Below are 26,004 nucleotides of genomic sequence, written 5' to 3' on the forward strand. Positions count from 1 at the left end.
TGTCCACGTTGTGCCTCCACTCATAACCATCCTTCATCTCATAGATGAACATGGTGGCGTGACTATTCTTGAGGAACCTCGGGAGCTTGTGCCTCTCAACGTTCATAGTAGAGGCAACCTGCACGACAATTTTGAAGAATGTGTCTTCGAAAAGACTCAGTAAGGGCCTTGGCTTGGCCTTCAAACCTATCAGCATTCCTAATTTTCCAAATATACCAAAGAATATTGGCAGATAAAGTAAACCAAAAGATATTAGCATCCTTTTTCAATCCTTGAATGTGCCCAAAAATAATTTCCATAATATTCACAAGATCGGGGATAGAAAAGCCAAACATTAACCACATTCCTTAGCAATGGAGCAATCAAAGAAAATATGCCTACCAATCTCAGGAAGTTTACAAATAGAGCACAAATCATTATTATCATAATTCCTCCAGAGAGGAAGTCTATTAAGTATGATAAGCCATTTAAAGCATTTGATTTTTGGCTCGATCGGACTTTTCCAGAGCCCGCTGAAGGTCTTTTTCATTGTATAACAGGCAGATCAGAATACCATAATATGTTAACATGATTAATAATGGAAGCCTCATAAGTCAAGACAGAGTAAATGTTACGAGCCTTAATTTTAGCCAAAAGAGTACCATTAGCCCATTTAAAAGACATAAATCTATGAGAATCAGCATCAGAGTCTTTAGGAAGACCGAAATCAATACAAGCCTACTTAATCATGTTGTAGGTTCCTTTTTGAGCGGGGGGGAGGTTAAATTTTGAGCTGAGATCTTCCCACATGATAAAAGTATCATGTTCCAAAACATCAATAAGATATTTGATCCCTTTGTTGGTCCAGGCTATAGCCAAGCATCCCTGAATAAGGGCCAGGGGTTTGCCAATGTGGAAGAGGTTCCACCATAAGGATCTCTGGCCATGAATTAGGTCACCATTGTTGAAACTAGTGTTGACCAAAAAACCCCTAACATGTTCCTAGGCTTTCCAAGTAGACTTGAACACACAAGTGCCTTGGGCAAAAACAGGAAAACTACTGGCCACAAGGTCGGTGAGAGGTAAACCCTTCCAAGACTTAGCATTCTTAGGGACAACCCTCTCAATATTGTGTCTAATTAAAACCTTCCAAGGTTCCCGACCTTCGAGAGAATGGAAGATCCATTTAGCCGCAAGGGCAATAACTTGGTAATATTATGATATAGTAATAATATAGTAATTAAAATACAATATTATAAGAATCCTAATGTTTGTCTATATGAATATCTCTAAATTAACTTTAACATATTTAATCTAAGCCTCACCTAACACCAACTTTAAACATAACTCTAATTTAACCATAATCCAAACTTAATTTTTGAATTTTATTTAGTATATCATTTATTTATTAGTATATAATTAACATATATTAATAATATAATAATTAAAATAAAATAATATAGGATTAAAATACAATAATACAAGAATCTTAATGTTTATTTATAAAAGATAATTTTTGTAATAAAATAAAATAATACAATATCTAGAATAACAATATATTATTAATTGTAATTTAATATTATATCACTTATAACAATTAAAATTAAATTACAATTTACATATAACTTTAACCTACCATGCATATATTTTCTAAGTTTCACTTATAATTCAATGACTATTTTTATTTTTAAAATCTTAAATATATATCTTATTATATCTATTACTCTATTAAAAAATCAAATTATAATTTACATATAACTTTAACCTATAATGCATATATTTCACTTATAATTCAATAACTAATTCTATTTTTGAAATCTTATATATTTATCTTATTATATCTATTACTCTATTAAAACGGTAAGTACTGACTACTACGTGGCACTTGTTAATTACGCAATTGATAACAACTATTTACTTGCATTCTTAATTACATAATTGATAATAGCTATTTACTTGCATGCTACTAAAAAAACTTTAAATGATAAATTTTTTCATAAGCTCAACACTCATTCTATGAAATTTTCTAAACAATTCAAATCATATTTTGTTGGGTGGAGGTAACATATGTAGATAGGAAATTTAAGGGAGTTTGTTAAGTAGTCATCTATGAGTTAGAATACTATATTTATTAATAATTTAAATAATTATTTTCTTTTTTATTATATACTAGATTGGACTTATGAGTTCTTTTGTCTATTTTGAACAATATACTATAATTGATTTGATGTCAACTTACTGACTATTATATTTCAGCTATTACTTTTTGTGATAGAGCTATCCTTGATTAATACATGAAGATTCTTTATTGACCACATTATTGATTGAATCATTTATGTTTCTTTATGTAATTGAAATGTTGTTGTCGCAAAAGAATCATTGCATATTGATAATGACTTTATCCGTATATTCACAAAAGTGGTCAATGATTGAACCTAAGCCATCATATTTGAAGATATATTGCATGTACGTTAGACCACGATGGAGCTTCTATTCAAATAATAGAAATACCAATGATTTAAGATAGATCTTCAATGAAATTGACAAGCCAATAACAAGAAAATTAGAGTTTTGCCAAATTTGTAATTATAATACTTTGAGGTCATGGTTGGTACGCTCACATTTGAAATATTGCAAATGAGTCATTTCTGTAACTATCATCTTTTATAATATTGCAAATGACTCATCTGTAACTATCATCTTTTATAATATTAATATTACAAGCTCACGCTATACTGAAAAAGACGGAGGCTGCCAGACTTCAGTAAAACACATTATTTAATGCTCAATAATTTACTCAATGGTGCTGCCCAGGCTCGAACTGGGGACCTTCAGTGTGTAAGACTGACGTGATAACCGACTACACCACAGCACCACAGTTGATGAAGGGATTGGTAAATTGATATTTCAGGATAAATATCTTCTCATCCTTGATAAGAAAAATAAATAATACTGAATACAAAGTCAGTCTCCTGCAGTAAAGATGAATCTTACATGACAGTGGAAAATTCGTCGTAGTTTCTAAACTAATCTTTTGTTTGTTTGATATTTTCTTACCCATACACAAAAACTGTTGCTGAAATCGGATGGCATGACATGTCAAGCATTACTGTGTCACGTAATCAAGAATTATCAAGGTATCTTATTGTCAAAGCTATAATTTAAGTGCGGTATGAGGAAAGCTATTAGGTGTATTACTGTCACTCTTGGTACAGGATGATAATAGATATTGGAAGAACTCTACAAAGTTTTGCATTTTCTATAACAATTGTTTATAAACATTTGTTTATATTGTTATTATATCCAACATATAGTTGCTATCCTCCACTAGCATAACCACTTGCTCCTCACAAAATCAACTCTCCTCGATGGAATGAACAAGATAAATAAATCATCATAAATATTTCTCTACTTAATATTTATTGAACTCTTTTTTTTTAACCTCATACATAACACACTATCTTAAGATATAATTATCTCATTGATACCAATTATATTTGTCAATCCTAAATTTTTCATTGGTTCATTGTAGCTTTACGAATTCCTCCACATCTTGTGGATCTATGTTTGTCCTTTCCTCAACGTCATTTAACAACTCACCTTATTTTTCTATAATGATATTCTCCGCATGAATCTATACCTCATATTGGATTTACATTTTTGGTTTCCTTGCCTCTATCCACCATTCCTCAGTTCATACAATGTTTCCCATACTATGTTAACATATAAAGTTCCCCATACTCTATTAAGTAATTTAAATCTTAACTCTTGGTCCTTGATTGTAAATTCATTTCTTGGACTAACTCCTCATGCATTATGAATGTGAATAACATATCCAGTAGTTCATTATTCTAACTGCTAATCTCTACTACATCATTATACCCATTGTTTGATTTATTTAAATTTCCACTATAGAGTACTCCTCATTGTCCTCTTCTTGTAACAAATTCTTCACATCATGAGCATTCAAGTTGTCATTATCTATCATGTGTGCTTATCATTTCATTCAGCGTCCAACTTGCAACACCTATTTTATTGTTACTTATGACATCCTTCTTGTATTGTTATGTCCTCTCACTTCCATTAAGAGTAGTGTCATCGATTGCTTCTAACCAATAAAAGTGCCATCTCCTTCTTTAGGATTCTCCTCCATGGGTAGTTGGACTTGAATAAAAAATATATGAAGATATAGATGAGAAAAATCATTGATTTATATAGTTGATGCGCACTAAGGAGTGTGAAAGAAAGAGAGAACTAGAGAAGGGAGAGGTAGGAAGGATAGATAAGAATAATTTTGTTTTGGAATAAGAATGAAAGTAGGTTGTGGAGAAGAAACAAGAATAGAAGCAAAACGAACCCATGAAATGAGTGAAGAGGAGTAATGGTAAGACAAGAACATACTAGAGGTAAGAAGATAAAACTGTCCAATGAGTGGGGTCTAGTTTTTTTGTCCACGAAGTGAGAACTAGCAAGGAGATAACGTTAGAAAAAGAAGGGTTTTAGACATTGTATGTGAATATTTAAATGCGAGAGACTCTATGGGGAGTGGAATATGTCAATGTCATATGTGGAAACCAAGCATACTCTAAGCATTAACTTGTTTAGGTCATTCATCTAAATCACATTAATATGTGAGGTTTTTTAGGTGACTCATATGAAATAATAAGTGAGCTTGTTTTGGTGACTCATCTGAAATAATAAGTTCTTTTTCAATAAAATCATCTATTAAAGTGATTTAAAATGAACCACATAAACACATCAATGCTTAAAGTGTGCTATTTAATCAAACCATATGAAACTAAAACATTTAAACCTTATTTATATAAATAAGTGATGCATACACCCGAAAACTGTAATTTTTTAAACCGTTGGATCTTGTGAAATTCATTCGATCGAAAACCAGTAAATTTAGGCTGCCTCAGGTTTTCACTTCCCTTGTTAAATATTGGTTGATTACTTGTGTTGATATTTGGTTTCCTCGCATGGTGAGTCAGGACCTAAAAACATGTCTATTTGTACGCTCTTGTGCGTTTATGATTTGCAAGAAGAGGAGTGAGCATGCAATCCAGTAACAATCACATCAAGTATTTGTTGCTGGACAGTGAAGTGAGGGATGCGAACTGCAACAAGGAATATTTGGCTTCCAGTTGATGTTGCGACCCTTGCTAAAATATCTGTTAAAAAGCGTGGAAATGAGAAATTTTTGGAGGTGTTAACAAATGATGCCATTAATATTTATTGCAGGAGAGGAGAAAACACTGCAACACGATTGATAATGGCCTATGCAGGTCTCGAACCTGCGACCTTCGCGTTATTAGCACGACGCTCTAACCAACTGAGCTAATAGGCCACTGTGCTCTAAACAGTTGAGCTAACAGGTCACGGAATTAATCGTTTAGACAAGAAAATCTGTTTGCATTTAACCCTCAAAAATAATACAATCGCTCATCGGATGCAAATTCCAATTGGCTACTGCAGAAAGAAGTGCAATTGCTGTGCAAAATTAAAACAATAAAACAGTAAATGGATTTTTTTAGGTCACTGTGGGCACCGATTGAACCCTCAAGCTCTGCACGCCGCAATATGCACGTTTATATTCACTAGTAACATTCTGTAAACTCTAATTCTATGTTAAAACTGATGTAATTAATTTGAATGAGCTGCCAATAGTTGATCTTGGATAAGCTATATATAATTCTCTCTCTCTATAATTCTCTTAATATTATCTTACATATAATTTATATATATATATATATATATATATATAACCTTTAAACAAAAAATATATATATATATAATTTCTATTTTTTTTAATAAGTAAGTGCTGTCAAGAGGGCAACTCCCATTTTTATTAAATCATAAAAAAATAAAATTATAATGTTGAAGGGAATGAATAGATCTTTTGAGAGAATTAAACAAATTAAAAGAATGATTTTCCTTGCACTGTAACTCCACCAGACTCCACCCAACTCTAGAGTCTTCATGAAGATTGATAGACCACCGCTACATAAATGCGACCTTTATTCCATCCTTTTGACCAAAGTCACCCAACCAGCAAAACTCCATCCTGATATCAGTCATGCCAACTAAATTACACCATATGAATTTGATATCATGCATTATCTATATAGCCAGAATTCATCCTCAAGATAGCTACCACCACTTGAGATCCCTGCAACACACCCGCATTTGCAAGAAAATCTACAATTTTATTGACCTCTCTAAATATATTCCCGATGGAAAAATCAATAGATCGATATTCCTATTACAATACTTACACGAATAAGTTTAAGCAATTCAGAAGGCTGCTTGGTTTAACTATAACCCTTTAAAATTAAAAAGTGAATGTAAATATTAATCTCTTATAATATTAATTAACTACAACCATTAACTATTCAGTTCTGCCCTGTTCTTCAATCCTTGGCCGACATGTTGAATGCTTCCCTAGTCCCTACAAGTGCCACTTTCGTTGCCTTCTTCTGAAAATATTTCAGTTTATGTAGTTTTTAATATTCTTTTGGTGCTAAAAGTAAATGGCTCAAAAGAAAACTTGAGTTTCCTGAACTTTGTAAGTGAGTCTGTTAAGGATATTCATTCCACTCCAAGTGCTGAACTTAATCGCCCAGCTGAAGTATAGTAGCTATTCTAAACCATGTAATTTTTTGTATTCATTTTTGGCTCCTCGAATGAATATTCTTAGCTTACGCGGTAGTGAAAAAGACGAAGGCTGCCAGATCCGTTTGACAGAAAAAATAAACTCCAGGGAAACAGTTAAGAAATTAATAATACACACAGTGGTGCTGCCCAGGTTCGGACTGGGGACCTTCAGTGTGTAAGACTGACGTGATAACCGACTACACCACAGCACCATATTTGATTCGGAGGTTGGTAGATTGAGATTCGAGACTAAATATATTTTCCATCTTGACGATAAATATTGCTGCATACAAAACTAGTCTTGTGTAGTAAAAATGAATCTTACGTGACAGTGGAAGATTCGCCGGAGGAGTTTGTAAAGTAATCTTTGAATGCACAAATAAATAAATTATCACAAATGTTTCTCCGCTTAATTGTCACAAATGTTACTCTCAAGGATCTATGTTTGTACAACTCGCCTTATTCTGTTATAATAATATTCTCAGCATGAATCTATACCTCATAGTAGATTTACATTTTTGGTTTCTTCGACTCTCTATCCATCATTCCTCTATTCATACAATATTCCCCATACTCTATTAAGTATTCTAAACCTTAATTCTTGGTCTTCGATTGTAAATTCATTTCTTGGACTAACACCTCATGCATTATGAATGTGAATAACATATCCATTAGTTCAGTATTCTAACTGCTAATCTCTACTACATCATTATATCCATTGTTTGATTTATTTAAATTGCCACAATATAGTACTCCTCATTGTCCTCTTCTTGTAACAATTTTTTCACATCATGAGTATTCAAGTTGTCATTATCTATCATGTGTGCTTATCATTTCATTCAGCTTCCAACTTGCAACACCTCTTTTATTGTTACTTATGACATCTTCTTGTATTGTTATGTCCTCTCACTTCCGTTAAGGGTAGTATCAACGATGGCTTCTAACCAATAAAAGTGTCATCTCCTCCTTTAGGATTCTCCTTCATGGGTATTTGGACTTGAATTAAAAAAATGTCAAGATATCGATGAGGGAAATCGCTGATTTATATAGTTGATGCGCACTAGGGACTGTGAAAGAAAGAGAAGTGGAGAATGGAGAGGCCAGAAGGAAAGATAAGAATAAATTTTGTGTTGGAATAAGAATGAAAGGAGGTTGTGGAGAAGAAATGAGACTAGCAGCAAAAAGAACCCATGAAAGGAGCCAAGAGGAGTGATGGTAAGACAAGAACATACTAGAGGTAAGAAGACACTAATTTCCAATGAGTGGCGTCTAATTCTTTTGTCCATGAAGTGGGAACTAGAACAAGGAGACAACATTATAAAAAGAGGGGTTTAGGGAGAAGAATATGTCAATGTCATGTGACGCAATCAAGCATATTGTAAGCATTAACTTGTTTAGGTCATTCATCTCAATCACATTAATATGTGAAGTTCTTTAGGTGACTCATATGAAATAATAGGTGCACTTGTTTAGATGGCTCATTTGAAATAATAAATATGCTTGTTTAGGTGGTTCGTTTGAAATAATAGATACTTTTCAATATTTAAGATGGGTGTCCTTCCTTCATTCATTCATGTGAAAACCAGTCAATTTTAAGATGCCTCGGGTTTTCACTTCTCTTATTAAATATTGGTGGATTACTTGTGTTGATCGGTGGTTTCCTCGCATGGTGAGTCAGGACCTAAAAACATGTCTATATGTACGCTTGTGTCCGTTTGTGTCTTGCAAGAAGAGGACTGAACATGCAATCCAATAGGACTGAACATGAAGTATTTGGAGGTGGTCAGTAAAGTAAGGGATGCTACCTGCAACAAGGAATATTTGGCTTCCAGTTCAGGATGCAACCCTCGCTAACGTATCTGTAAAAAAACGTGGAAAAGCTCAATTTTTGAAGGTGTTTAGCGTTTGGCGCCATTAATATTGATTGCAGGAGTGGAGAAAATACTGCAAAACGATTGATAATGGCCTATGCAGGTCTCGAACCTGCGACCTTCGCGTTATTAGCACGACGCTCTAACCAACTGAGCTAATAGGCCACTGTGCTTTAACTAGTCGAGAGAACAAATTACTCCAATTAATCATTTAGACAAATGACAATCTTTTTGCTTTCAACTCTAAAAAATAATCACAATCGCTCATTGGATGCAAATTCTGTAGTGCAGAGAGAAGTGGAATTGCTGTGCAAAATTAAAACAAGAAAACAGTAAATAGACTATTATAGGTCGCTGTGGGCATCGATTGAATCCACAAGCTCTGCACACCGCAATATGCACGTTTATATGCACTAGTAACATTTTGTAAACCCTAACTCTATGTTAAAACTGATGTAATTCATTTAAATATGAGTTGCGAGTAGTTGATGTTGGATAAGCTATATATAATTCTGTATATTATCTTATATAAATATATATAGAGAGAGAGACATAATCCTCTATAAATATTAAATTTACATATAAATATATAATATTTTAAAAATAGAAAAATTTTCATATATAATTTCTTTATATATATATATATATTCTTTTAAAATACAAAAAAAATCATATATAATTTTTTTTTTAATAGAAAGTGTTGTCAAGGAGGCAACTGTCATTTTTATAAAATCATGAAAAAAGAAATTTCAATGTTGAAGGGAATGAATGGATCTTTCAAAAGAATTAAACAAATTAAAAGAATGATTTTCTTTCCATTGTAAGTCCACCCCACTTCAGCTCCCTCATTAATAATGATAGACCATCTAGAATTTGCCACTGCATTGGGCAATTATTGCTTTTGGTGTTGTGCCCAAACTATAGAGTGCAACCTTGGTTCCATCCTTTTGGCCAAAGTCACCCACCCAACCAAACACCATCATGATCTCACTCATGCCAAATAAATTGCACCATATGAATTTGATATCATGTATTATCTTTGTAGTAAGAATTGGTCCTCAATATATCTTCCAAATCTTCCCATCCATATGAATGGTTTGCCACCACCACTTGAGATCCCTGCAACACACCCACATTTGCAAAAAGGTCTATAGTCTTATTGGCCTCTGTAGATATATTCCCAATGGAAAAATCAGACAAGGCTTCTAATTGCTCCAAAATATTTTTGATCCAGGATTGAAGTTTCTAATTAACTATCTTTGTCCTCCTTGTTGTATTACAAATCATTAAGTCCCCTTCTACATCCAGTAGATGAATCCCCTTATCACGATAGAGCCTTAATCTACTCACTAATGCCTTCATCTCTACTTCATTATTATTGGCAATCTCAATGTTCTTTGACAATGCCCAGACAAGCTCACCTTCATTGTCTCTAACTAGACATCCTATGTTAGCTTTGCTAGGGTGCTCATATAGGCACCATCAAAGTTAAGCTTTAATCTCCATCTTGGAGGGGTAATCCATTTCACAGTACTTCTCCATTTCCTTTTGTCATCTGTATGACTAAAAGGTTTTGGAATTTGGACCGCAACCTAATTTTTCATTAATTCATTATCCTAGCTTATGAAGATTCTTCCTTGCTCATCATTGGTTTTTTGTTCAAAATTTCACTAATCCATACTTCAATCATTTGCATGAATTGCTCTGTCAAACTCTCTAGACCATTGAAAACTCTTATATTTTTTTATTTCTAGATTTTCCATATTAGCATTGATGGAGGAGCAAGCCAAATCCCACCCCACAAAGCTTTTTAATGCAACCAAGAACACTAGATAAGAAAGTTTGATATCTTCTTACTCCTTGGACAAGACCAACCAAGTTTTTGTTGTAGCCAATTCAAATATTGTCAAACAAATCGACAAATATAATTTTTATTATTATAAATATTAAAATATATTATAATTTGTTATTTATATATTCATTTATTAAAATTAGAGTTAAAATTGGACTTAATTTGATTAAGATATTAGAAAAATTAATAACACTTATACATCCTAACACACAAGCTTTTAAAGATATTTCTCTAAACACTTTTTTTATGAAATATTTTTCTCAATTATTTAATTAGCCTAAACTACACTACAACTTCAAAATTTTCTCTAATACTTATGCTACATTGGCACTTTGTGCACTATAATGATATTATCTAATGCCTATATTGCTTTCTTGATTTTTTCCATATACACCTTATGTTGTCATATTGCACATTCATTACCATATTGTGCATTCACTTGGATATCATATTATTTCATTTAAGGAGTGTCATGTCACCCCCATGATTATGTACATGCAATCATTTCAGCAATTTCCTCCTCACGAGATTCTGAAATTGTAGTTGAAAAGTTGATCGAGACTCTGCGCCGGGCTGTGGAAAAGGCTGCCCTGGAAAATGAGATTTCGCCGGAGAATGAAAGTGTAGACGACAATTAGCTGCACAGGAATCTTCTCTGCTCGCTGTCATAGGTGAAGATTCCACTTTAAATTGAAAAGTTTCCGAATAATAGGAATTTGTTTGGAGTCATTGTCGTTTTGTTTCTATTTCTAGCAATCAGGTCACTTAAATCGTTGTTTTTATTTGTTAATTTGTTTTTCAAATCAGGAAAGAGTGGAAGACAATTTATTTGCAGAGATATCTTCTCCGGTCGATCGCTGGTATAGATGAAGTTTCAAATTTTAATTGAAAAGTATTAGAAGAATAAGAATGTGTTTGGACTCAGCGTCTTCCATTTTTGTTCTTCTCTGTTCGTGATTTATTCTCGTCGATCACTAGGGAAACTACCATCATGGAAAAATAATTTGTATTTTTTAGGATGAGTCCCCTATTTATGCAGCTTAATCATTCAGCTCTGTTGTTCTTATTAGAGTATGATTCTAATGATTTTAATCTTAGTTTTATTTTGACTGACATGAAAAATGACTGGATAATTGCTTCTTAATTATATTATTGATAATAGCTTGCATTGTCCTTACAAAAGCAAACCATTTAAGCTAATTGATAAAAAAATTCATAATCTCAGAATTCATTTGATGGAGTTTTCTAAACAATTCTATCCTTATTTTGGGGTGAGGTAATATATGCAAATAGGAAAGTTAGGGATTTTGTGAAGTAGTAATTTGTTTGTTAGAATAATATAATATTGATTAATAATTTAAATATAAGTTATAGTTGGTTTGATGTGAGTTTGATGACTAATATATTTCAGCTATTATTTTTTATGATTATGTAGAGATATCTTACGGAGATTGCTTATCGACTGCATTATTGATTGGATCATTTATGTTTTCTTTTCTTATAATTGAAATGTAGTTTTCCCAAAAGAGTAGTAGATGAGGATCACTAGCAATGAGTGGCTAGTTATATTGGCCATAAGGAATGTTCGTTTTTCAAATCATTTTATATTACAACATTGAAAATAGAATGATTTTGTTGATAATTAGAAAGTGCAAAATGACCATTTTGAGAGATGATCAATAATTGAACGTAAGTCATCATATTTGAAGATACATTTCATGTACATTGGCCTATGATAGAGCTTATACTCAAAAAATAGAAGTACTAGATCTTCATAAAATAGACAAAATAATTTAGAAAAAGATTTGAAACCTAATGAAATTGACAATCCAATAACTTAAATTTAGAATTTGTCAAAATTTTAACCATAATACATTGATGTCATAATTGATGCACATACTTTCCAAATATTGCAAGTGACTCATTGACACCTTTTTGTTTATGATCTTACATTAATATTTTGAACACACAACACACCTGATGATTACATGATATAATGCGTTTGGTGATATCCTATAATATGTTAAGTGTAAATGGTATTGATGGATAGTTGTTGTGTAACTAATTTTTGTTAAAGAAGCTTCAATATACTTGACATAGAGAAAGAAGTTCAAGCAATTCAGAGGGCTTCTTGATTTAACTATAACCCTTTCAAATTAAGAAAGAAGTGAATGTAAATATTAATCTTTTATATAAATTAACTTAAACCATTAACTTTTCAGTTCTGCCCTGTTCTTCAATCCATCGCTGACATGCTCAAGGCCTCTCTATACGTGCCCCATTGTTTGCTTTCTTCTGAAATCATTTCAGATTACGTAATATTTTTATTCTTTGTTACTCAAACTGAATGGCTCAAAAGCAAAGTGGAGATCGCCCAATTGAAGCAGCTATTGTAAACCATGTAATTTTGTATTCATATAAATATTCCAAGCTTACGCCGTAGTGAAAAAGACGAAGGCTGCCAGATCCGTTTAAGAGAAAAAATTGACTTCAGGAAAACCGATTAATAAAATTTAATCAGTGGTGCTGCCCAGGTTCGAACTGGAGACCTTCAGTGTGTAAGACTGACGTGATAACCGACTACACCACAGCACCACATTTGGTAATACATTCACCTATGTTTAATATTTATATATATTTATATAAAGATCTTGTGTAGTAAAGATGAATGTTACGTGACAGTGGAAGATTCACTGGAGGAGTTTGTAAAGTAGTCTTTTGTTAGTTTGAGTTTTTTTACTATACACAAAAGTGTTTGCTGAAATAGGATGGCATGATATGTCAAGCATTGCTGTGTCATGTAATCACGATCTACCAAGACACTCTGGTAAGCCTATGTGTAGTATAAGTCACTATTTTAACTCTCAGCAGAGGAATGTTACTGATGATATACGTTTTTCTTCTAATTTTTTATATAAAAAATTTAAATAGAAGAAAATAAACAAATAAAAAGTAAATGTAAACACATGAATTATACAATAATAAATATATAGAATAACATTACATGATAAAAATATAAAAGTAAAAATCAAACATAATCCTGTAAATTATCAAGGCAGCTTGTTGAGAAAGTTGTGATGTTTTTTATCTGTCCCTAGAACATAATCAGAGAGGTAAGTGCAAAATGATATGGGAGAGGTATATTGTTTGTAAAGTACAATTAAGGATGGCTCTGAAAGAGTGAGTTACTGTTCACTGTTCACTGGCCTAATGGCTCAGTTGGTTAGAGCGTCGTGCTAATAACGCGAAGGTCGCAGGTTCGAGACCTGCACAGGCCACTTTGAAAAATTATGACTACCGTAATTTTTAGTCCTTTCCGAACAAATATCCTCCTTTACTAAAATCTTCGATCTTTGTAAATTGAAGACAAAGGCTAGCAATCAATGCTAGGTGAACACATACTTACCAAAATTTCTCCTCGGATCTCATGCGATCCTCTCAATTATGTTAAGAAATTATTGTTGTTCCCGTTATGGTAGTTAGATGGCAGTAGATGTACGATTATTCTTCGCCAGCAATTTTTTTAGCTCATAGATTGTGCTGCTACAGGTAAACTTGCAGCCAAGTTTTCTCTTTTATTTCTTTTTGCCTTTGCTTTCAAACCAAGCAACTCTTTTTTGTCTGTATGCAATTTTCGGTCAGTTTTAAATTACATACATTAAGTTTAGAGAATGTTAGTCAATTCTGAATGTGTAACACTTTTAAGTTTAGAAATGTATTCTTAATGTGACCACATACATTAAGCAACATATTAAGCCTAAAAATGTTAATCTAACTCTGAGTATTTAACACTTTTAAGCTTAAAAATGTAAGCTTAATGTGTGTGATTTAAACAGTTCTCTAATTTTCCACTAGATCTCTTTCATTAAAAAAATGCAATAATAATAATGCTTAGTATAATGATCAATTGTGCTCACTGAATTCTCTATCGCTTGCTGGAGAAATCTAATCTTCTTGTTATCTTATTCTTATCTTCACAAATATTTGCCATCAATATGCTTACATTACTTCCACTTGTATCTTCATATAATTGTGTGTTTGTTTTTGTCCTAACAACTTGCAAAATAGAGAAAATATGTGCAATCAGCATCTTTTTTTTCATAAAGTACAATAAACATTAAATTATGAGCTTTACTTAACTATTTAGGAAAATGAATAAATAGAAGAATGGTTGGAAACTTTTGCTTGTATTGAAAAAGAGTTATTGAAATAGGATGGTATGGCATATCAAGCATTTTCATGTTATGTAATCAAGATCTATCAAGACACAATAAGTATATGTGTAGCATAGACTACTACATTAAATATCAACAAAAGAATGTTGTGATGATATTTGTGTTTCCTCCTCTTATTGACATTAAATAGGTGAAATGAGTTAGAATAGAGAAAAATATAAATGAAGAATAAATGTAATCGCAAGAATATATTCAAGGCATTGTGTTTTTTGCCCCTACTAAGAGAAATCATAAGGTTGAAATGGGTCTAGAGGCATAATATAAGTGTGGTATGGGGAAAGAATAATGTCACTAACGTCACTTTTATTACATGAATGCAAACACATATAATAGGATCAAGGAAGTTATGATGTCTTTGATGTTGTAAAACATCTCTAAGAGTGCAAATTGACATGTGAGTGTAAAATAATATATGAGAGGTATATTACTTCGAATGTACAAGGACAAAAATTATAACACAATAGAGAATGGGGGAAGCATGGGACCCAAATCTAAAAGCATGGATTGAGAAGCATGATATGAAAAAGAAGGTGCATATACATCATGAGGATTACTCCTTAATGGATAATATAATATGACATTGAATGTACAATATGACAATGATTGCACAATATGTCAACATAAGATGCATGCAATGACCATGGATATGTGAAACCAATATAGACATGAGATAATACCATTATAATGCACACAAGTGTTAATATAGCATAAACATGAGATAAAAAATTATACTTATATTATGATTGAAATTAACTAAATCATTTGAAAAAATTATTAAAAAAACAAAAATTATATTAATGTAAAAATTTATTATATAATAAAAAAAATTATATTATTAAAAGATTTTATAAATTGTATGTAAATTTTTATATTTTTAGAGGATTATATTGCTATATACATTTTTAGAATATTATATAGTGAGAATATTTTATTTATGGCTTATCCAAGATGAACTATTGGTATCTGGTTTTCAAATGAATTACAGCAGTTTTAACATAGAATTAGAATTAGAGCATACAAAATGTTACTGTTTATAAATGAGCATATTGCGGTGTGCTAAACTTGTGGGTTCGATCATGCCCACAGCGGCGTAAAATCTATTTACTTTTTTTTTCTATTTTAATTTTGCACAGCAATTGCATTTCTTTCTGTACTGGCGAATTGGAATTTGAATCTGACAAGCAATTATCAATATCTTTGAAAATTATAGGTAAGAACAAATTCATACCAAAACCATAAAACAATGTTCAATGGCCTATTAGCTCAGTTGGTTAGGCGTCGTGCTAATAACGCGAAGGTCGTAGGTTCGAGACCTGCATAGGCCACCTTTAGAGAAAGCCTTTAATGAATTGTAGTTTATTGCTTTCTGCATTTCAATCTTGCTTCACTAGGTTCTCCTCTCCCAAGTTCAATTTTAACGATGCAATTCACTCAGTGCCGCCAAAAATTGCTTTATTTGCACACTTTTGTAGCGGGTAACAGGTTCTTAAATCACAAGGATATGTGGGTTGGGTTCATATGATTTCAGATGAATCTGAACAAGTCATTTTGTCAGAAAACAAATTTTAATGTTCATTAAATTGAAGATAATTTATAAGACAGTTTGTTCAATCAAAACCGATTTCTGTAGATCAATTTTTTGTCTATGCAAGTTGACAATGAGTGCTCCCAGCTTCTCGATATACTCCTTGTTGAATAAATTATACCACATGCTAGCTTCACATGATATTGACATATTCCTCTCCCAAATGGAACATCTCTTACATTTGAATATCCACATGTACAATTTCCAAAATCACTCTATCTTTCGCATGCTATCTCCTTACTATTCCTCCTTGCTAGTATGTTTGCCTTGTCTTACCATCACTTCTATTGGCTCCTTTCATGCGTTCTCTATGACCTCCTTTCATTCTTATTCCAACACATAATGTATCATTCTCATTCTCTATCCTTCCTACATCTCCCTTCTTTGCTTCTCTCTTTTTGTCACACTCCTTACTATGCATCAATTGTGTACATCAACAATTTTCCTCATTTGCAACTCATCATTTATTTGATTCTATCCAACCACCTATTGAGGTGAATCTTGAAGAATAAGATAGCACTCTTACTAGTTGGGAGCCAATTGATAATACTATCCTTGGAGAAACCTGAAAATCAAGATCCACTTTTTGTTGGCATTACATTAGCTGTCTAGTGCTTTGTGGGCTTTGCCTTTTTGTTTTTATTCATCTTTGTTGGGTACTTGATCCTATTAGACTTTATCAGTGCATCTTTTTGTTGCTAGTCACATTGCTTAGCTATGAATTCCCTTCCTTCTTATTTAAGCTTAAAAAATGTGCCAAAATTAAATATACATCATATCTACTACTCTAATGGCTTGCAAATGAAATGTTTGCCCATTCCCTATTTTTATTCTAGTGGCTAAAAGTTTTGGAGAGGGAAAATAGCACATGAATAATATAAAGTAAATGTCATAGATAATATCACATGAAAAAGAATTAAGTAAAATTTGAATCATAATTATGAAAACTAGTATTTGCATAGGATGGAATGCAAAGATCACGTCGATAGAAAACTATAATTCAATTTGTGCATATATGATCGTCAGTTTGTCAAGTCCCTCTCCTGCATTTTGCTTAATAATTTAATAACTTGTTCTTCTTACATATGTTAAGAAGGTGGACATAGATGTTAAACATTGAAGCAAGCATCTAGAGGAACAAATAATCAAACCTAAAATGCATTCTAGAGAATAGCTACAACAAAAGATATAGTTCTTTTTTAGGATTTATTTCTTAAGAAATTCAATCCATCATGTTGATCCCATTTGATGTCTTTTCAAGACTAAGAGATTTCTATTTTCATAAAGAATGTCACTTTTGAAAGTATTCAACATCTTAGAAGTATTAGCCTATGCCAAAAGACAAATAGCATAACAAGATGTTTAAATTCTAGTTTTGGCAGTGGGTTCTAAAATATGTGAAATTAGTGTTTGTAATTTATTTGGTTGTGAAATGATTATATCTTCCTATAAATCGCAACCCCTCAAACGTTCTCAACATCAATTTTAAAGAAAAATTGAGAAGAAAATCTAAGAACGTAGAAATAATCCCTTCTCTATATTCTAGCATATCAATAGAACTTTTTTTATTTGTCATATGATTTTCTTGAAAGATGAACAACAAGGTGAGAAGATCTTTATAGGGATTGAATGTCCAAGACACTCCACCACTTGAATTGCATTTTAGCATTTTGAATCTAAATAAATTGGACAATAGACTTCAGTATGATTTTTTCCTTGATTGTGGATCTGAACTATTTTTGGTTATTACAAACCAATTAATTTTAAAATCATTTTTTAAAAAATGAAATAAAAAAAATAAAAATTTTCTCAAGCAAGATCTATTGACTAGTAAGGGTTCCTCACTTAGTTTAGATCTTGGAAAATTCTTGGTGTCATAGTATTAAGTTACAAAATAGAAATGTAAAAAATGCAAAAGTGTAAGATTGAAAAGATTGTATCGAACATATATAAAAATAAAATTTTAAATCACAATAGCTATAAATAGTTTTAGAAAATAAATGTAATTGTATAAAATATACAAATGCAAGTCCATTAGATCGTTTGGGCTAGAAAGGGATCCTTAATCAATTGAGGCACCAGGTTGTGTCCATCGATTGTACACTAGCTTTGAAGCCTCATTTGAAGTAAAGTATTATTTTTCAGGCCATTAACCAAATATAGGACTAAGTCCCAGCCTAAATTAATCAGTTGCCAAGAAAAAGAAAAGAAGCAATATCTATGCATATCAATTGTATATATAGACACACACATTAATGTTAAGTTGTATACATTTCAATGTCTTATGTGCATGTATCCAAATATATATAAATTTAAGGTTTATGAAAATTTTCTTTATTAGCATTTGATACATAATCTGTATTAACTTTTGTCTCTATTCCAATGCAACACTAGTTCTTTCAAATATTATGGATAGAGTTTGTAGGAAAAATATTAGGGAACCCTACCAAAGAATTTTTTTTGATAAGAGACGAACTGAAATCAATCTCCGTACAACTGATACTTCAATTTGTTAAAAAAATATAAGATTTGATTCGACCAAATTCTCTTTGAAGAATTGGTGTTGGTGCTTCTCACTTTACTCCTTTTTTCGCTCATTGTTTTCAAGCATGAATCAAGAAAATCACCTGAGAATATGCTAAATATATATCCTTCTACATAAAGAGTGACTTGCCTCAAGATTTTTCACAATTTGTGTTATGTTATGCATAATGTTGATGAGAAAAAATGGTCAAATTTTGGAGGGAAAATGTACAAAATCATGCCACAACAGAAATTATTTTTTAAAATGAGGTGAACCAAGCCAATCTCCTATAGTTGTTGCTTCAATATATTCATGGTAAATGAAAACTAAAAATATGGGGATTTTTGGGCTACTTTACCTCAATAGTGGTTGCGGCATGGGCATGAGAAAGACTTAATTTGATGTGTAAGGTGATGAATATTTCAATTGTCCACAATAAATTTAGGTGAACAAACAATTTTTCCTTGAAAACCATGATAAAAGTTGTCTACCAAAAACAATCTACCAAAAAACATTTGCCCAACATACATAGCGTATTGGCTAATTATCAAGGGTATTTTGTTCTACTAAATATGGAAGAAACATAAGATTGAAATGGCCATAGAGATATAATTTGTGGTATGGGGAAATCTTTATATCACTAATGACTCTTAATAGATGATAAGAATGCAATCACACATAATAGAATAAGGGGATTTTTTATGTACTTGATGTTGTAAACTATTTCTAAGAACGTAGTCAAACATGTGATTTTAAAATGATATGGGAGAGGTATGTTTCTTCTACTATACAAGAATAAGCATTAATAACACAATAGAAGACGGGGAAAGAAAAATGTCCCCAATCTAAAATGACAACTTGTAAAGTATTATATGGAAAAGAAGTTTCATCTATGCATCATGGGGATGAAGTGGTGCTTCCTAATTAAATAAGATGATATAAAAATGAATACATATTATGGCAAAATTATTTGTATACAATAATCATAGGTAAAAATAAATGATATAGACATGAGATAATACCATGATAAGACACATAAGTGTCAATGTAGTATAAGCATCAAGTGAAAATTTTGTGTTGTGTTCTAATTTATAGACCAATTAAATCATGAGGGAAAATTATTTCACAAAAAAGTGATGTTATGAAATATCTTTAGGAGTTTGGTGTGTTAAGATGTGTAAGTGTGCTTGGCAACGCTAACCTTAGTTTTGATCCTAATTCCAACCCTAACTTTAAATCTAAGTAGAACCTTGATTTTAACTTATTCTAACTTTAAAATTACACATAATGAAATAAAATATATATATATATATATATATATATATATATATATATATATATATATATATATATATATATATATATATATATATATATATATATATATATATATATATATATATATATATATATATATATATATAAAATTAAAAATTATAATTGCAATGAAGAGAAATAAGTGTTCATAAGTTTACATGTGCAAACTAGGATCTAGACCTATTTCAAATAGGCATTACACTAAACAAGAACGAAATCAATAGATTCAACCTCAATTATGTGAAAAGAGTTGAATATTGATTGAATTCCACCTTTCTTAGTTTGAGTTGAATTGGATACTAAAAAGATGAAATTTGAACGCTAGATCAAGGGCTACAAATGGAAAATTGATGTAAATTAACATAAATAGGTAGCTATAGATTTGATATTAAGCTTAACTATTGGTTTGAGATGAGGAAGACAATTGAAAAATGTGATTGGAAATTGAGACTGGAAATTTGGAACAAAGTAGCTCTGAATGACCCTGTCCCTCGAATGTCAATTGCAGACAAATTTAATTGACCGGACTCAAAATGCTACTCAAAATCTATCCCAAAAACTTCATAGGAAATATGTCACACAATATAGTGTAGACCAAATTTGTCCTCTTCTTTTGTGCCTAGAAAAATTGTATCTAATCATCTTTGTCTAGTCTACATGATTCCAAATTAATAGGGCAAAGAAACAAACAAAACAATCACATGCGATTGTTAGACAAAGAAACAAATAATCACATGCAAGGACACAAAAAATAAAATAAACAAACAAACAAAAGGCAAAGAGACAATGGAAGACAAAAAGACACACAAAAGGGGGTTAGTACTAAAAACAAAGGTTGCAAGTCAAATAGTTGAAGAGACCTTGATAATAAAAATGTCTCAACCACTAATACCATTCTTGTATGCTATTGTGAGAGCATAAATAGTCACATGGAAAGAGAAAGAGAATGCACCAATTGATGAACCATGATCCAACAACTAGCAAGGTGTGTATGCTATGGGTTCATGGGAAGGAGAAAGAAACAAATGAATTCCACAAGCTAGCAATTTATGTTATGCTAGGTGATCTATGGAAGCATGGATTCCCACGGGACAACAAATTTGTGTTATTGTGATGGTCAAAAATGGGATCGAGTAATTTAGGACCTAATCCAACTTCCCTCCATACATTGAAATACGAAATCTCCTAAGGAAGTGATTCACTTTGACTAACTCTTGCAAAAGAGAGTCAACAAATACTCTTAGGGTTTCTATTCCTTTGCTGCTATGAAAGGGAATGAGCTAAATATGCAATCTAGTGATCCTTTTTGTTCTACTTACCAATGCTTTTTTGGTTTGTGGGTATGATCTTTTCTTGTGTCTCTTGATTGTGGATTAACTACAATTTTTTTGTACTCCTCTTCAAACAAATTTTTCTTCCAATTTTTTTTTGTAATTTTTCTTTACCTTTTGTAAATATTTCTCAATTGAGAATAAATAATTTGTTCTCTCTAATCCCTTATATCTTCACACAAACTATTTAAATAATTGTTATGCAACTTTAACCTCAACTACAATCTATACTCTAGAGTCCTCGACATTGACAAGATTTTTCTTTGAAACTCTTTACTTCTTTTTAAGTGACAGACCATTCCTTCCTTTTGGTACTAATTTTCTCTGGTAGTTACTATTTCTCCTGCAATTCAATAGCGACGATTTCCTTCTTCGGTCCGTGACTGTTGTGCATGATCCTTCTATCCCTTCTGCCTTCTTTCTTTTCTCTCTCTAATGATTTCTATTTGCAGTCATCTCATTACTTTTTCCAAAGTGACGAGCTCTTCAAATAACAAACATATTTATTCTTAACTGATTTATTATTATCTCTGTTCTATTTTGCCTCCTTTTATCTGGGTCTGATATCATGGAGAGAATAGAATAATATTTTTTCTCTGTTTGAATAGATGGATTCAAAGGTTCTTAAATAGATATATCAATGAAAAAATATCTCTTAATTAAAGAAAAACATGCCTGTAATATGTAAACATATATGTCATGCCATCCTATTTCAGTAACACCATTTGTGTATAGATAAAGAAAATCAAACAAACAAAAGACTACTTTGCAAATTCCTCAAATGAACCTTCCATTGTCACGTAAGATTCATCTTTACTACACAAGACTGACTTTGTATTTATCAATATTTATCTTGTCAAAGAGGTAAAGATATCTAGTCTAAGATACTAGTAAATTTAGAGAAACTTCTACGAAAAACTGGTGCTGTGGTGTAGTCGGTTATCACGTCAGTCTTACACACTGAAGGTCCCCAGTTCGAGCCTGGGCAGCACCATTGAAATTTATAAAGCCTTTTTATTAATCTGTTTTCGTGAAGTCTATTTTAATTTCAAACGGATCTGGCAGCCTTCGTCTTTCTCACTAGGGCGTAAGCTTGGAATATTATTCTGCCATATGTGTAGCATAAGTCAGTGTAGGAATTTTAGTGATGATATATATCTTTTTTCTATTTGTTGGCATAGAATAAGTGAAATAAATTAGAGTGGATAAAATTGTATTGTAAAGTAAATGTAAGTACATTGAATATACAAAGTAGGCAATGGCTATGCAAGTACGGTGACTTCCCCCTCTCGTGACATTTTTCATTTTTATATTTATTATTTTACAAATATAACTTAAAAAATAGGAAAAATATAATAAATAAAAAACTTTAAATACATTATTAATTATTAATTTATTATTTTAAAATATAATCATACATTTAAAAAAAAACTTTCCTCCACCCCCACAGACTTGGTCAAAAAAAGACTTAGTAAAAAAAAGAGAGTCAAAAAAATGAAAAATGTCACGAGAGTGGGGAAGGGCACAGTTCCCGTAGGATTGAAGGAAATAATGCATGGGGATCCGTCCTTTTTGCAGAAGTCACCGTACGGGTGATGGTGGGATGCATGGCATGGGGCGGGCCATTCTGTCCGCTGCATAGCCATTGCCTACAAAGTAAGTGTCATGGATAGTATCACATGATAAAAAAGTACGTATAAAACAAATCATAATCATGTAAATCATATATACTAGAGGTACAAAACAAATCATAATCATGTAAATCATATATATTAGAGATATTATCAAGGTATCTTGTTACCTCTAACATAGCAAAATCATAATGTTGAAATGGGAGTAGAGGCATATCTAAGTGTGGTTTGAGGAAATAATAGTGTCATCAATGTCACTCTTTGTATATGATAAAGAATGCAAACACACATAATATGATAGGGGAAGTTGTGATGTTTTTTATGTTGTAAAATATATCTAAGAACATGATCAAACATGTTAGTGCAAAAAAGTATATGAGAGATATATTGCTTCTAATGAAGGTTATGCAATTATAACACAATAGAGAATGGGAAAAGCATGAGACCCCAATCTAAAAGGATGGCTTGAGAAGAATGGTGTGAAAAGGAAGGTGCATATACATAATGGGGATGGTATGACACTCCTTAATGAAATAATACGATATGACATTGAATGTGCAATATGGCAATGAGTTCACAACATAACAACATAAGGTGTATGCAATGATCATGGGTACATGGAAGCAATACAAGAATGAGCTAATATCATTATAATACACATGTTTCAATGTAGCATAAAAATCAAAAGAAATTTTGGAGTTGTATTGTAGTTGAAGCTAACTAAACCATTAGAGAAAATTATTTCACCAGAAAAAAGTGGTGTTGATGAATACCTTTAAGGGCTTGGTGTGTTGCGCTGTATAAATGTGCTTAATTCCTCTTATATTGTGGTTAAATTCTAACACTAGTTTTAACTCTAATTCTAACCTTAATTCTAAATTTAAACGTTAACCTCAATAATTATATGTAACTCTAACAAATGAATATATAGATTAAAAAAATTAGTATATAATAACAGAAATTATGTGTGTCAAGGGTGTATATATATGATATATTATGATATTATATAACAATACAAATTATATGTGTAATATTTTATAATTTTAAAAAAAGTATATTAAAACATTATATATATTTATACTTGATTTTTTATGTTTTCAGAGGATTATGTCTAGAATTACAACAGTCTTAACATTGAATAAAAGTATTCAGAATGTTACCCTTTATAAATGTGCACATTACGGTGTGGTGAATTTCTGGCTTTGATCACTGTCAAAAACGGCCTATTAGCTCAGCTGGTTAGAGCGTCGTGCTAATAACGCGAAGGTCGCAGGTTCGAGACCTGCATGGGCCATATTCAGAGAGGCGTTGATAATTGTGTGCAATTGCCTCTCGACTTTTAATCAGAGCTAGCCAAATATTAATAGCTATCCACTCTCTGCGCCACAAAAAATTGCCCTTTTCCGTGCTTTTGTAGCTATTAACAAAGATCACCTGACTCTTATTGAATTGCATGCTCAGTCATCTTCTTGCAAGCCACAAACGCACACAGATGTACATATACACATTTTATTAGTTTCTAACTACCGATCAACGCAAGCAAATCAACCATTATTTAACGAGGGAAGTGAAAACCTGAGCACCTAACATAGAAAGGCAATAAATGGAGTATTTTTCGTTAGCCGGAGGAGAAATTACAAAGTTTTAGGTGCATGCATCAATCATTCATAATTATGGTGGTCCATTTTAAATCACAGTAATAGGTGGGTATTATTGAAAAAGTCCGTTATTTGAAATTAATCACTTAAATAAATATATCTATTGATGTGATTTGAGATGAATGACCTAAACAAGTCAATGTTCAATGTGTGTTTGGCCGCTTCATATGACATTGACATATTCTTGGAGTCTCACATTTAAATCCGCCTCATATGACATTGACATATTCTTCTCTCCATGGAGTATCTCTCACATTTGAATATTCACATACAATTTCCAAAACCCCTTTGTCTCTCTTATGCTTTCTCCTTACTAGTAGTTCTCACTTCATGGACATACAAACTAGACTCCATTCATTGGATGATAACATCTTCTTACCTCTAGTATGCTCTCCATTTCTTACCATCACTCCAACTGACTCCTTTCACAAGTTCTTTTTTCTGCTAGTCTCTCTACCTTCTTATGACCTACTTTCATTGATATTCCAACATGCAATTTCCCTTTATCTAACCTTCCCATCTCTCTAGTTTCCCTTCTTACTCTTCTCTTTTTCTCATACTCCCTTGTGTGCAATAACTCTATAAATCAATCATTTGCCTCATCTACATCTCATCAATTATTTAATGTGTCTAACCACCCATTGATGAGAATCCTAAAGAAGAAGATGACACTCTTACTATTTTGAAGCCAATTGATGATGTTGCTCTTGGAGATGTTGGGGGAAGGCTAATGATGAGGATCCCTATTTTATTTGCATTGTATTAAATGCCTATTGTTTTGTGGCCTTTCTTGTTTTTTTGTATTCACCTTTGTTTTGGAATTGATCTTATTAGAATTTATGAGAATGCCTTTTTGCTACTAGTACCACTACTTCCTTATAGCCTCCTTTAGTTATTGTTCCAATGTGCAATTCCCCCTTGACTATCCTTCTTGCCTCTCCATTCTTCACTTCTCTATTCCTCTCACACTCCCTTGTGTGCATCAACTTTATAAAATAACAATTTCCCTTGTTTGCAACTCATCATTTTCTTGGATCATGTCCACCCACCCATCAAGGAGAATCTTGAAGAAGATGACACTTGTATTGGTTAGGAATTGATTGATGATCTTTCCCTTGGAGATGAGTGGGAGAAGCATAATGATCAGGATCCATCTTCTACTAGCATTGTATTAGTTGCCTAATATTTTTGGACTTTGTCCTTTGTTCTTATCCATCTTTGTCAAGGAATCAATCCTATTAGATTTTATGAGTGTGTTGTTTTGCCAGTAATCTCACTACTTCCCTACAAACTCCTTTTGTTCCTATTCCAACATGCAATTGGCCCTTTTTATCCTCCCCACCTCTCATTTCTTCACTTCTCTT

General features: G+C 32.0%; 9 non-coding genes across 9 annotated transcripts; 4 read left to right on the forward strand and 5 right to left on the reverse strand.

Annotated features, from left to right (window-relative positions):
- Positions 1-2,780: 2,780 nt before the first annotated feature.
- On the reverse strand, positions 2,781-2,854 carry TRNAV-UAC (transfer RNA valine (anticodon UAC)). The gene has a single exon. It is a non-coding gene; the product is annotated as a tRNA-Val (tRNA).
- Positions 2,855-5,255: 2,401 nt separating this feature from the next.
- TRNAI-AAU (transfer RNA isoleucine (anticodon AAU)) lies at positions 5,256-5,329 on the reverse strand. The gene has a single exon. It is a non-coding gene; the product is annotated as a tRNA-Ile (tRNA).
- A 1,445-nt stretch (positions 5,330-6,774) lies between these two features.
- On the reverse strand, positions 6,775-6,848 carry TRNAV-UAC (transfer RNA valine (anticodon UAC)). The gene has a single exon. It is a non-coding gene; the product is annotated as a tRNA-Val (tRNA).
- A 1,750-nt stretch (positions 6,849-8,598) lies between these two features.
- Positions 8,599-8,672, reverse strand: TRNAI-AAU (transfer RNA isoleucine (anticodon AAU)). Its single transcript has one exon. It is a non-coding gene; the product is annotated as a tRNA-Ile (tRNA).
- A 4,208-nt stretch (positions 8,673-12,880) lies between these two features.
- TRNAV-UAC (transfer RNA valine (anticodon UAC)) lies at positions 12,881-12,954 on the reverse strand. Its single transcript has one exon. It is a non-coding gene; the product is annotated as a tRNA-Val (tRNA).
- A 609-nt stretch (positions 12,955-13,563) lies between these two features.
- Positions 13,564-13,637, forward strand: TRNAI-AAU (transfer RNA isoleucine (anticodon AAU)). Its single transcript has one exon. It is a non-coding gene; the product is annotated as a tRNA-Ile (tRNA).
- Positions 13,638-15,846: 2,209 nt separating this feature from the next.
- On the forward strand, positions 15,847-15,919 carry TRNAI-AAU (transfer RNA isoleucine (anticodon AAU)). Its single transcript has one exon. It is a non-coding gene; the product is annotated as a tRNA-Ile (tRNA).
- Positions 15,920-22,271: 6,352 nt separating this feature from the next.
- TRNAV-UAC (transfer RNA valine (anticodon UAC)) lies at positions 22,272-22,345 on the forward strand. Its single transcript has one exon. It is a non-coding gene; the product is annotated as a tRNA-Val (tRNA).
- Positions 22,346-24,202: 1,857 nt separating this feature from the next.
- On the forward strand, positions 24,203-24,276 carry TRNAI-AAU (transfer RNA isoleucine (anticodon AAU)). Its single transcript has one exon. It is a non-coding gene; the product is annotated as a tRNA-Ile (tRNA).
- The last annotated feature ends 1,728 nt before the right edge of the window (positions 24,277-26,004 follow it).

The sequence above is a fragment of the Cryptomeria japonica genome, chromosome 7 (genome assembly GCF_030272615.1).
Source record: "Cryptomeria japonica chromosome 7, Sugi_1.0, whole genome shotgun sequence".
In the NCBI taxonomy this organism is placed as follows: domain Eukaryota; kingdom Viridiplantae; phylum Streptophyta; class Pinopsida; order Cupressales; family Cupressaceae; genus Cryptomeria; species Cryptomeria japonica.